The sequence below is a fragment of the Perca fluviatilis genome, chromosome 23 (genome assembly GCF_010015445.1).
Source record: "Perca fluviatilis chromosome 23, GENO_Pfluv_1.0, whole genome shotgun sequence".
Classification (NCBI taxonomy): domain Eukaryota; kingdom Metazoa; phylum Chordata; class Actinopteri; order Perciformes; family Percidae; genus Perca; species Perca fluviatilis.
In genome coordinates, this window is record NC_053134.1 from 19702050 (window position 1) to 19716213 (window position 14164).

General features: G+C 40.8%; 1 protein-coding gene across 2 annotated transcripts in view; it reads left to right on the top strand.

Moving 5' to 3' along the window:
• The window catches only part of LOC120553210 (small subunit processome component 20 homolog), a 176476-nt gene that overhangs the window by 70113 nt on the left and 92199 nt on the right, over nucleotides 1-14164 (top strand). The gene's annotated exons all lie outside the window — the stretch shown is intronic.

Below are 14164 nucleotides of genomic sequence, written 5' to 3' on the forward strand. Positions count from 1 at the left end.
TAGAAATAAACAACAAAATATCACACTTCCTGTTAATTTAACAGGTAAGGTCTTTTGTGTTGCTTGTTTTCTGCACTTTGATCACACTTGATCTAATGTGTGTTTAGGAGACTGTAAACCATGCGAGGAGTACCATGGGAATGCAAAGTGTATTGCATTGAAGCATTACAATCTCTTTAGAAACATTTGGTCTTCAAATGTTTATTTCACCAAACAGCAGTCAGAGCAACACTCCTTTTGAGATTATTATTATTATTTTTTTTGCATAAATCATCCACACAAATGGAGTAAATTCAAAGGATGCATCTGCATTCATCTTATTAAAATGGATCTTCTTCCATGTCTTATTTGGAGATCAGACTACACCATATATTTGTATTTTGAGATGATCTCTGTGTCAGATAAGGCGAACATAGTCATAAATTGTTGCAGTGACTTGGCTGATAGACATGGCAGACTTCGACCAATCAAAGTGTGTCATTCAACCTCATGGCATCAACACCAAATGTTTTCATATACAATTTTATCAATCAAGTGAAGCTGGGCTTTACCTGTCTTAAAGAGAAGGTGAGTGTTTAGGTAGAGCTGGGCAATATATCGATATTATATCGATCGTGATATGAGACTAGATATCGTCTTAGATTTTGGATATCGTAATATCGCATAAGTGTTGTCTTTTCCTGGTTTGAAAGGCTGCATTACAGTAAAGAAAATCAAAAATCTTATTGTGTAAATATTTTGTGAAAGCACCAATAGTCACAAATGTCGTTGCTGTATAGTGTTTGGTCAAAAATATTGTGATATTGGATTTTCTCCATATCGCCCAGCCCTATGTTTAGGTACACCGTAGAGCTGGCCTGTAAGTATTGATGATTTGAAAAACTGTTTTTAAAATTGGTGTCCTTGTGTACAACAAGCAACATAGGATAACAGCATGGCAGGCTATACACAGTTTCTGTTCGCTTCTCCAATGCCCTCTGCTCCGGTACCGAATGCTAGAGAAGTCGGCTAAACTAGTTTTGAACCAGATGCTGCCAACGGTTCTTCTACTGCAGTTCAGTGTGATACGCACTTCAGCTGACAGCACTGTCAGCAGCCATGCAGGAGAGAAGCTCCGCAGCACGCTAGGATTTTATTACTGAATTATGACCACAGTGCACACTTTTTATTTGTTTGACTGTATGTAAATCTGAGGTTTAACATCACAGATGATGATCAGAGGCACTGAAACGTGAATCTTAACCATGTCTACAGCTCTGCGATCCAATGGGTCATTTATTGTGTCTTAATATATTGTAGAAGTTGTCAAACGAGATGGCAAAAGGATTCTGGTGTCCCGTATGCTGCATCATTTCAAGCATCAAGCTTTTGTTGCACCCAGTGCTCATTTTCATTGCTTCATGTCCAACATCTGTACATGGTAGGACCATTATCGAGCTGATATTGTGTAGTCTGAATTTGGCATTAAGGTGAATGAAGCTTATCTGCTGGATTGTTTTTTTAAATCTGTGCTGTAAATACATTAGTCCATCGTTAGGCTGGCTGGTTTATTACTTAAATAGATGCATCACTTTCAGGTGACTCCCTCTCAATAACAAAGGATGTAGCTGTACATTAAATAGTAGTTTAAAGTCACAATGTTTGGATTCAAACCATTATAAAGCCTTTCAGAAACCCCAGGATTTTGATCATTCTAAGAAGAAGAAAAAAAAAAAAAAAGCAATGATCAGTGACAGTAACTCAGCTTTTCTAGTGTTAAAGAATTTGAGTTGCACTTGAGAATTAACAGTGATGTGTTCTGTGTATCCATCATGGTCAATTGTAGGTGACTCTTAAAGGAAAGATTGTGGCTTATATTTATTTTTACACTTTACTGCATTTTCTGCAGTCTTATAAGAGCTACCGTAAGCGTCTGGTCTCAGTTTCCTTCCTGTAAGAGGAAATTGAGTAATGTGGTCAGCTTTGATCTGTACCACGCTGCTGTACAACACTTGAGCATCAACAATGAACAAAGGTGAGCCCAACCAATCGCATTGTTTGGCTCGGCCCGCTGTTACACTGCTGTTTTTCTCCCAACTCGTGCTATAATCAAGGTTGTAGAGGCTGAATCGATCCAGTCATCCAGTTCTGCTGTAAAACCATTTATTAAAACATCAAATACTCTGCCCTGGTGGATGTGTGCCCAGTGATTACCTTTGCAAATCAATTAAGCCACCAAGTAATTGATTGGATACGAGTCTGCGGTTCCAGGATCTTGTGCTTTTGGAGCGAGTGAAGGTCAGCGCAGCGCATTTGTACCAGATTTCCTTTGGATTCCTCTCTTTCTATTGAAGAAAGTATAGTTAACGTGGCGGGTTGAATCAATAGAGAAGGGATTAGATTTATTTTTTGGGGTCTCTCTAAAGGGTAAAGAAATAGAATTTAAGGCTCTAATCAGTAATTGCACTTTCACTTCGAACAAAACATTTATGCACCGTAAGATTAAGATCTGTTCGTTGACTGTAAGAAAACATGTCTTTTACTGTCAAGGTGAAATATAAACACAGATTAAAGCATTATGATAAAAAGGGGTCCATATGGAATATATGACAGTAATGATTTTCGTGATTGTAGAAATGAGTTTGACTCAAGGTTTTCTTTGTAATAAATGTCATGCACAGAACAGAACTCCGCCTTATGGGCTTTAGTAATGCATGCTTTATCTTCCAAATACTGATGGGAGTTTGGGGTCAGTGGCCTCTCTCAAGATGGGTGTTACGGCCTCTATTTAAAGGAACAGACCAAGGCTAAAAAGGGATTGGAGGACGCAACATATTAAAAACGATGCCAGACACAATGTTAACAATTAACCAATTAGCTTTATTGGATAAAGAATATTCCCAAAAGTAACAAACAAGGAAAACAAAAGGGACTGGAGACCCCGGCCAAAAAGAACAAAAGATGGGAAGACACTGGACCAACCTCGCAGTGGGCCATCGCTCCCCGCGTCTCCCCCTAAACTACCTAAAAAAAGGGTTATCCCCTTTTAAAAACCATTTTGTCTCAGAACTGTGGCCTCCAAACAAAAAAACAAAAATGTGACAATAGAGTATCTTAAACTTTTAATTTGCTTCAGAGATACCTGCCTTTCTGTTAAACTCTAAAATGAAAGGGAATTGAACAAGTGAGATTATTTGACTACAAATACTGACAGAACTGACTGAACTTTGGATTTTAACCACCAACTGGACTTCTAGTTTTCTGTTTCTGCTAAAGTATTTTATGACTAGAGGTTGAGGAGAAGAGAACCACTTGGATTTGTCTTAACTGTATGGACTGTGTGGAGTAATATATGAAAGTTGCAGTTTGTGCTGCCTCTTGCAGCATGCATGAAAAAAAAAGTAATAGTAAACTAATCCTAGAACAAACAAAAAAGATGAATAACTGAACTACCGGTAACCTCCAGCCCAAAGTAACACAGTAAACTAAAATAACAAAACTCCAGCACCTAAATGTGCCTGGAGGTTGGGAAAACACAAACCAGTGAGGAAACTCCTCACTGGTGTCCTGCTGGTGTGCTCTCTAAGTGCCCTCTGTCCCTTCACTCTCTGCCTTCTTAGCACCTCCCCCACTCTACCTGAGCACTGATTACACTCGGGTGTGCAACAGGCAGAGGGAGGAGGGCAGAATGAGGAACAGAGAGGGAGAAAACGAGAGACACACACACACACACACACACACACACACACACACACACACACACACACACACACACACACACACACACACACACACACACACGGCACATAAATGAAGGCAGACGGTCAATGAGCCGCCTCCATCCTCTACAGTGCGACTCGGAAAAGCACCAGAGATCCCACACAACCTGTTTTACAGTAACTGAATTCCCTGCAGCATGAAGATGTAAACGTCAATGCAATTAAAGCCTGTGCATCGCCACCGTGCGGGAGTTTCTTTTTTTTTTTTTTTTTTTTGTTCACTTAAAACAGGTAGCAGTCGGAGCTCCGGTTGAACTCGGCTCCACATTAGTAGCCGTATCCTCCAAGGCCTTTGCCATTCTACTAGAAGAGGCAGGTTTTCCACGAAGGCAATTATTCATTAAATTAGTGTGGAAATGAGGTTCTGGTGGTTGTGTACTGATGAATTATAGTGGCCAGTAATTTGCACGGTAATTAAAGATTTGAGCTCCTCGCTGCGCCGTAAGCATAAATCACATTTGCAAATGTCGGCCAGAATCTGTGAAGCACTCCACCTCGTTACAGCCAAACACTGAGTTTTAACAGTGTTTTAAACCTTTATCACAAAGACTTTTCTACAAGCCAACTAGGTTTGCAGCAGTAGCACTATACTCTACCTGCAGTGAAGTTAATGGGAAATTTCACATCAAAGGAAACAAAGTAGAAATCTTACTGAATGTGTTTTCATACTTTAATAACTGACTGAATTCAAATAAATCATTACTAAAGCGTTCATGTCACTAGGGGTGGATAACAAGGACTGGGATAATAATTCAGGCCAGGAAGTCAATGTCAGTCTATGCCAATAGCCACACGATAACAATTAGTTGAAATATTTTCAATGTTTATTCCAGTAACTTAAATCTTAAAGATTTATAATTACACAGTCTGCAGCGAAAACAAACCAAAAATTGGATAGTGAAATGAGGCAGGCCTGCTTGGTTCTTTCAGTGAATGATTGTAAAGATTTACAAAGAATATGTTTACGGCATTTACTATGTAACTGGGACGTTTCTGGACCGATTGCCGGGGATTGATGTGGACGAAGTATACACGACGGCCCTATACACTGGTAAGAACCAATGACCTTTAACAGTGGGCGTTTCTCAATATGTGTTCTTCTATTGACTTGTGTGCTTGTGTCCCTGTGAAACGTCATCTCGTGTTGCCAAAGTACTGTCCCAATACACAAGTTCACATTTCGCCAAGAACAGTTAAAATTCCCGGATGTATTCTTGACACGCCCATTTACCGAGGATACATCGGTTGGTAACTTGTATGAACTTTGCAGCACCTGTATCCCAACATTCATTTCGGCATTCATTGATGGTTGGATTTCCAGTACATAGACAGCCCAAAAACAGGACAATTTTCGCCATCTTATTCATCACTAAATTCACTTCTGAGAACATTTTAGGCGAGAAATGAACGGTTTATATTTCGAATATAGGCAGTGTTGCGAAAATCTTTGCCGAATTGACAATTTACTCCAAAGTTTTTGGAGTTTTCGGAGCTCCATAAAATGACGCGCCCGCCAGCTTACGCCTGCCGGGGCCGCTTGCTCGGTGCTCGGACAATCACACTCGGAGATCCCGCTGTAAGACGGAGGTCTTTTAGACCGGTCCCGTAAATAAGAGGCTTTTATTTCGCCGTTTCGTATCGTTTGTTTAAATATCACAACACATGTGGTTAACTGTCTTTTCGGAGTTAAACTCAACAAGCTGCGCGCACACACACACACACACACACACACACACACAACACACACACACACACACACACACACACACACACACACACACGCAGAGGAGAGATATACCATAGATAGACTGTATAAGTCTATGAGATATTTCTTTTCGGGAGACTTGTTTAAATTATGCCATAGGCTATAGCCTACATTATATTTTGTATTTAGTTCATATTTTTGGTGTATTTGTTTTCTGATTTATTAGAAGTTGAGTTTCAGTCTTTATGATAAATGAACAGTTGTACATAAAGTGGTAACATGCTATGGCATGTTATGTAGACTAAAGGGGAGACACCAACCTTTTATAATTTGAATTTCTAATTTCCATCTCCCTGGGCATATACAGTGCACTACAATAATATAGAAATGATAATTCCACATAACACTAATAGGAACACATAGGACACACCAGTGCATATGCCTATTTATTTGTTTAATTTAAACTGACTTAAACTTATATGCTAATAATAGTAGGGATCACGTTCCACTCTTTTGAATAAGTAAGGGGTGTTTGAGCTAAACCATAAACAATAAAATGAAAGCTCAATTAGTTTTATTTTTCAATATTATTGCAATAGTTGTAGCATTATGAGGTTTTCTTGTCCGGAGATGGTTTTAATACAAAGTGGTTATATTGTAGTGGTTTTTATTTCTAGCTGGTATTTTGGAGCCTTGCAGGTAGCCTCTGTACTGGGAGTGTTGAGCAATAACAGGAAGAACGCATCGTCTCAAACTGTTAACAGCGTTTTCTGTGCTTGTGAACTTGCGAGTTAATTCTTCCAAGAACAACCAGCAAGAACGTTCTCCCCAAGAACACAAGTCCGTACTTTGCATTCTTGGTATTGAGAAACGCCCCATGTATATAGCTAATTTAAAATAGCTGATGTTACTGTATTGTGTGAGCACTTTTTATGTGGCATTTTCTTTTATCGGGTTGCAAATGTTCCACCAAAACAAGTTCCTTCTCGAGACTATTTAGCAGAGGCACGATTGCTGTATCCGGAGCTTAGCGCCGCCCAGGACGATTGTGATTGTCTTGATTTGTGATGCAAACAACCCAGAGTGTTTTTTTTTCCTCCAAGAATGTATGTGTGGTGTACACAGACTTTAATCCACAGTGTTGTAGAGTTACAGTAGGTCTGGCAATGCAAGACCAAATAAATCCTATTCATGTCAATGTGTGGGTTATCCTTGATGGGTGACTAGTTGTTATTGTATTGGTAGTGCCAAGTTTTAGATTTAGATTCCTACTTAGTCTTTCCATTTTTGTACAGTAAATGCCTTAGCTGGCTTCTCCAAACTGTGTGTGTGTCATCATCCGTAGACAAAGGAATCTGGGTGTTAAACGTATAAAGCTAACCACATGGCCCTGTGCTGTTGAGTGGCGAGTGCTAGACGGATTATTACATAATTTCAATAGAAAGTGGTTCATTAGAAAAAATCCCATCACTTTGAACTGTGCAGTGTTCAAACGCTGTAAACAAAACATTGCCTTAAGCATATTACTGCTAGTGATCAGGATACACAGTATGTTTGCATATAAATGTACTCGGTGTTCCACAGCTAAACCTAAGTTTTTTTTCAAGATTATTGAGATAAAAATAATTCTTACTGGCAGTGGTTCCAATGGTTCCTTTCTAGAGTACTTTGAGTAATGATGTATTTGCTGCTTCATATAAACTGGGGTATACAGTACATAGACAAAAGGATCCTGAGATACATGGAATCTAAAGAAAAGGCACTGTTTAAATTATTTCCAGTACTCATTTGAAATATAGTCAAAGCAATACTTTAACCAGTGAGAAGTGACATGTAAAGTACAATGAGCTCAGTCTAGCTTTCCCTGCTTAAGGAACTTACATCCTGTGAGATCTGCTTTGACTTTTCCTTTTTTTTGACATTTTCCTTTTCACAAAGTTAATTTCCACAGTCTCTGTCAAACAGCGTTTTCGGTGCTTGCCATTGTTTAATTAAGAGGAGGTGTGCAACACGAGAGCACGCACACTCCGGCTAGATGAAGGAACTCCTCCGCTGGGACTTGATTCGGTTTGAGAGACTTGGCGTGGGTGGAGGAGAGGAGATACGCTTGCCAGAGAAACGTACAGTACTCCACCAACACATTGAATGCCCCGAGGGAATTGAGGCAAAGAATTCCTCCTGGATTTTCTCTTTCAGCCTCTTGCTCTCTCGCTTTCTTGCTCCCCTCCCGTCTCTCTCCTTCTCATTTGGTTGTGGTAATTCATCACGGAATATCAGAATCATTCAAAGCTCCAGCACCGAAATGAAGGCTTCAGAGCCCATGTATAATTGGTTTCCGTGAGGTGCCACCATCCCTATTGAACCTTCTTGACTCCCTGTCCCTAGCAGTACTATTATAAAGAGACAAGAAAATCCCCTGAAGACACATAGATCATGACTGCTGCGAGAGGACGGAGAAGATGTTGCGCCTCCAACATTCATGAAATTACAAGCTTTTGATTTGCTTTTGTCTCTTTCATTTGTTTTATGAACATGCATTCACTTGGCATCCTTTTGAACACACACCAGAGGAGATTCAGTCAGTCCCAAGGGACCCTGAAGGCAGAACATCTGATAGGGCGCTTCTGATTGACTTTCATTATATTTTCCAGTAAATTAAAAAAAACCTGTAAATTAAATAAGTAATAAACCTAATGATACTAATAATAGAAGCAAGAGGAAATTAACTTCAGAGCATAGCCTAAATTGTTAAAATGAATCTTTCAAGTACCCAATTTTAATCTTGTGCCTGGACATCTGGATCATAGAGACTATATTCTCCCAAGAAAAATGATGGCATCAGTCGTCGCTGACGACTTTTGAGTGACAACGCCCTCTAGCAGCCGTAGGAATGGTGTCTTGTCTGTTGGGCGCAATGGAGTAAGTAGTGAGACGTTATTCTACAGGGGGGGGGACAACAAAACGTAAGGCTTTGTAACACGCAAGACCGCTTTCCGTTTTCCACACCTACGGTTGTTTCATTTAACAGTGACTAACATTCAATCTTTTAGATAGCAAAAAATTGCCGGTGCAACACGGATGTCTTCTACTTGATGATTTTATTTCTTAAGGTGCATAACAATGACTAACGTTTCGATTGAGAAAATCACACCCCCACCCAGGGGTGGTGATATTATCAATAAACTCCTATGCAGGGAAGCCTTTTGGATACATACACTTGGCTCTTTAGAACCTCTGGGCTTAAATGAAGAATTAAATTTGACTTGCTTTCTCTAATGACTAAGTGTGTTATAGTATTTAGATAAATATACGTTTAGTCCCCATTGCCCTGTGAACATCTTTGTATAAAAACTTTTACAATTTTTACATTTGTATACATTTTTTACATTTGTATATTTTTGTTTGTATATATTCATCTTTGGTTTGGTTATGGGCATTTGCCCTTTAACGACTGATTACGGAGTGTAACACCTTGGTTGAGATGGGTGTAACTTTAGATTGTCACTGCCCCTTTTGAGCACAATCACACCTGTTGATGATCCTTATTAAGAGGTCCATTGCCCATTTTCTCCAAGGACTCTGATGAAGATGTAACTATGCATCGAAACGTTAGTCATTGTTATGCACCTTAAGAAATAAAATCATCAAGTAGAAGACATCCGTGTTGCACCGGCAATTTTTTGCTATTTATTCTGTTGTGTCCCGCCTTGGTTGCACCGGATTGTTGTGGTCTGCAGAAGCGCAGAGAACTCCCCCTTTTTTCATTCAATCTTTTAGCTTTGTGTCCGTCTTCACCAAAAAGTGTGTTTGTGGGAATTAAAAACAAGACGATGAGCTGAAGGATGCTAAAAAGTTCAGCAGAGTTTAGGGGAACTTCAGTCTTCACATTACACACAGCCTAGTCATTAATCCATTGGTTAAAACAAAATATTGATCAGTGCAGCTTTAAGTAACCATGTTAAAGTAAGAAGTACAATACACTTGGCAGTCAACAAAAACTGCATACAAACGAAGACCCAGAAGAAATCCATTATTTAATTGAACCCTTATTTAATCAGGTTAAACCCACTGGGAGGAGACTTCTTGGCCTGGCCAAGACAGTAGCATTAAAAAGTTGCAAAGAAACCATACCTTCGTAGTACCTGAAAATTGTTGTATGATAGTGTGTCTCAGACCACTGCTATCTGCTTCTACTTTGAATCACAATAAAGACAGCGTTAGAGTTGAGAGCTGCTTGATCCTCTGCGACTGCAAAGCGCCAATGGCTTCGAACGCCATCTGTGACTTTGGCCAGACAGTTCCTGTTGCCTGGCACAGTCACGCATATGACACACACACAGCACCGCTGCAGCAACACTTCCAGTTTGGGTCTGACAGTCATCTCCAGCCAACAACGGGCTTCCTTCCTCCCAAGTGCTGAGGAGGGGAAGACCGAGCATGCCTTCTGGTTTTAACGGAGTGTGCTGCCGAGATGAGAGAGGCTCTTAATTTACTGTGGCATCTGCTCCTTCAGACAGCATCATTCAGCTTTAGCCAGGAAGCCAGTGAAGTAATCCATTCTTTTTATTCTTGTGGAAAGGTCCAGGACGTTTGGATAGCCTACCTCATCACCTATCGTTAGGACCTGCACTCTGAACTGAACACGTTGAAGTTACCAATGACCAAGTCAGGAAAAAGTCAGGAACTAACTGCAAATTCATGGATAAATAGCAAATAGTTCCTGAATGTCTCGGAATCAGTGGATAATGACCAACCGGCTGCTCAAAGTGGTAATGAGCCCATGACGAATGATGAACTCTGAAATTAGATGTGACATGGCATATAACCAGTAACTAGGGTTGGGCGGTAATACGGTATACCACGGGGTCTAAAAATAGCCACGGTATCAGTTTCAATACCATCATAAAAAAAATGCAATGCACTTATATAGGAGACAAGAATTAAATATTAAGTTGTGGTGACCCACAAGTAAGACTGAAAGACATTCACCAAGGTACTGTACCTTTTTAAGGGAGAGGTGTTATGATATACGAGTTCCGGGTTAACGGCTGAATTATGTCAAACAGCGACGGTGGTGAAAATGCTGTTGGTGCGGCGCCGCAGGCCGCTGCTGACGGCGCGGTTAATGTCGGTGCTATCTACGCGGCCACCATCAAGTTACCGGACTTTTGGCAGCACAATCCACGGCCGTGGTTTCAGCACATTGAGGCCCAGTTCCAGCTGAGAGGAATAACACCGGACATTACAAAGTATTTCCACGTGGTATCGGCCTTAGATGCCTCAACGACAGCCAGGGCCATGGCGCTGTTAGAGGCTCCTCTGGCTAACGGCAAATACAACGTACTCAAAACATTCCTGTTGGAACTCGTTGAACTGTCGGAGCTGGAGAAAGCAGACCGCCTGCTGTCCCTGAACGGCCTTGGCGACAGCAAGCCGTCCGAGTTAATGGAGAGAATGCTGGCTGTGCTGGGCGCGGCGGTTCCCTCATTCCTCTTCGCTCACATTTTCCTGCGGCAGCTTCCAGCACCCGTGTGCACCGCACTGGCCTGCTCCCCCCTCTCTTCCTCCAGAGACTATCGGGCGCTGGCTGTGGAGGCAGACAGGATTTTCCTCGCCAACCGGCAGCAGTTTGTCCACGCGCTGCTGCTCCCACAGCACACGTCTGCCCCGCTTGCACTCCACAAAATATAATTTATGTAATTGTGTGGTTGTCATGTGACAGTGTGGAGGAGAAAGTATTTTTTTTGTAAGTTATGTTATTATTGTTTCAGTAATAGTGTTTGGTATTCAGTTTCTGAACGGTGCACAAGCCAACAGTTTGGTGACGCCATCTGAGCCTTACGTCATAACTTTTAATTAGTCACGGTAATACCGTATACCCCGGAAAAATAGGGAGGAGGTTTTACGGTATCAAAATTTGGATACCGCCCACCCTACCAGTAACTAATCATTACTTCCTTATTAAATACATTGCTTGTATAGTTATATGTTTAGTAAGATAAGACAGGTGTCACCCAGTGAGTCAATATTCAAATGCAAAAATACAGTATGTTAAGGAAAACTATGGGATGAACAAAGGTGCAATAAAGGCTACTGGTGCTTGTAGCTAACTTAACAAGAGTCTACAGCCACACTAGCATCTCTGTGAGGCTGTTCTTCTATTGTTTGAGCTAAATGCTAACATCAGCACAATAACATGCTCACAATGACAATGCTATGTTTACCAAGTTCACCGTCTTGGTTCAGCATGCATGCTAACATTTGCTAATTAACACAAAAAACACTACAGCTGAGGCTGATGGGAATGTTATTGCCGTGGGTGTTGTGCAGGTATTTAGTCATAAACCAAAGTATTGGACACATTTAAGATTTTATTTAGTGATGCACCGAAATGAAAATTCTTGGCCGAAACCGAAAACCGAAAAAAGAGGAAACCAAGACCGAAAACCGAAACCGAAATACCGAAAGAAATTAAGCCAATTATTAGTACCATTGCATTTATGGCTATGACTGTGTACTAACTTTACTAAAATCAAGGCATTGCAATTGTATAAATTAATATTAAAGTTTAATTAAAAAAATATCTAGCAGAAATATGGCTACAATCTGATAGTCACATACAGTATACAGTAGCCTAAGAACAGAATAGCTTACCTATTATTGTTATTATTATTATTATTATTATTATTATTATTATTATTAATAATTGAGGCACTTTCTTGCAGGATTTCACTGAACATATCAGACAACGAGGGTGCATGCCCCTCATCTGGTGCAGCGAGACAAGTCTTTTTTTCTGCGCTCTGATCTCCTGGCGCTGGGGCTGCTCCGTCTCCGCTCCACGCAGGTTCTCCCGCATCCATCACGGCCTGGATCATTTCTCGTGCGCCCTGCTTTATTTCCGCATCCAAGTAATGGTCTTTATAACGCGGATCAAGTACAGTCGCGATGAAGTGCAGAGGATCCGAACAGATCTCACTGAAACGTGTGCTGACAGACTCTAAGAGCGTACTTTTCATTGTTTTCACTCCGTGGTCCGTCTCAACCTCTTTACCTAGGAGACGCTTTGCAGGTGGAATGGATCGGGTACTGACACACGTGCAGGTCGCGTTTTCTGTTTGCGTCATCACAACATTTTCGGCCGTATTGTTTCGGTGATAAAGGTATTTCGGCCGAAAACCGAAAATGCCCTTTTGGGCCATTTTCGGCCGAAAATGTTCGGTGGCCGAATATTCGGTGCATCCCTAATTTTATTTGATGATGACATTAAATGAGAAGTGAAGGGATCACCAAAAATATTACAATTCATCCGGGAGGAAACATGAAAGTGAAAAGTTTCATGGCAATCCAGCTAATAGTTGTTGAACTATTTAGTCTGTAGAAAAGGGGTAGACTGACTTTTCTAGATGAAAAGCGCAAGCACAGCAAACGTACAGAGCCCTAAATGTCCTTAAAGCCCCAGTGTGTAACGTTTGTAGTTGTTCATTATCAAAATCTGTATTGCCCTTCACAAACTTGTCCTTTTTCATGAATATTGACCATCACCATCAATTTCAAGTATTCCTTTTAGCTTGGAATTTTACATTTGCGCTTGCATGAACTGGGGTAGACGCTGCATAATGATGCGCCATCTTGAAATACGTTAGCCGGTAAGGGACAAACCGGCTATACTGCTCCACCTTTCGCGTTTTCGACTCACAGCTGTTGCTAATGGGTATCGTCGCTTCCCGGCCCCGGCCAGTTTGAAGAAGGAAACGTGGAGGACCACAGGTATTCAAAATCAAAAAATGTTCGCCCTGAAAAAGAAAACTGATATTGAAAAGAGCAAGAGACTGGAAAAAGAGTGAACATTGGAGCTGCTTTGGAGGCACACACCAAATCCCAACTAGTTAATTATCCTCCGGACCGCTGCTGTCTCATTTTTCTTTCTCTCTCCTTTCCGTCGGGTGGCGCGCGTGCCCTCTCATGTTGTCCGCGCCACTCTCCGACATGAACTCATGGATGTATTAAGAGAAGGTATGAAGTCCACCAATGACGGCTGATAGACGGCCTTTTGTAGGCTACACCTTCACTTTTTGAAGCGTGAAGGCTACCGTAGTTGCAATACTGCGTGGCGAGAGAGAGTTGATTGCGATATATGATCTCAACGCTAGATTGGAGTCATTCTTACACAATGTAGCTTTAATGATCCAATTAAGTCATGAATGGAAGCCACAACTTGTCCAATTTGTTCTTATTACCACTAAAATGGGAAAAGTGTTTTATCTTTTGCAGCTATATTGGAACCCAATATCCCTCCTCCATCTAGCACGTCAAGGTCCTCTGGGTACCTTCCAGTTTGCTACAACCGTTTACATATCATCTGACCAACAGGCACTGTTGGGTTTATCCAGAAATAAGCAGTAATGGTTTATACTTCACAATTGTTGTTACATGTACTTTGGTCAGGGAGCTGCACACATATGGAGCCAGGACAGTGACAGTAACCTGTGGTATTGAAAATAAAAATTGGCATTGAAACAACAAATATTGGAACTGAAAAATTTTGAACTGAAATATAAAACACAAACATCAAAAAGTAATAATCTCACAATGCTATTATTTTATTTCACTTTGACATATTTTTGCATTATGATAGGTTTTTCAATGCCAATCTACATTTTTTCTTGATGTCTGACTTTTTTCAGTGACAGTTTTTTTT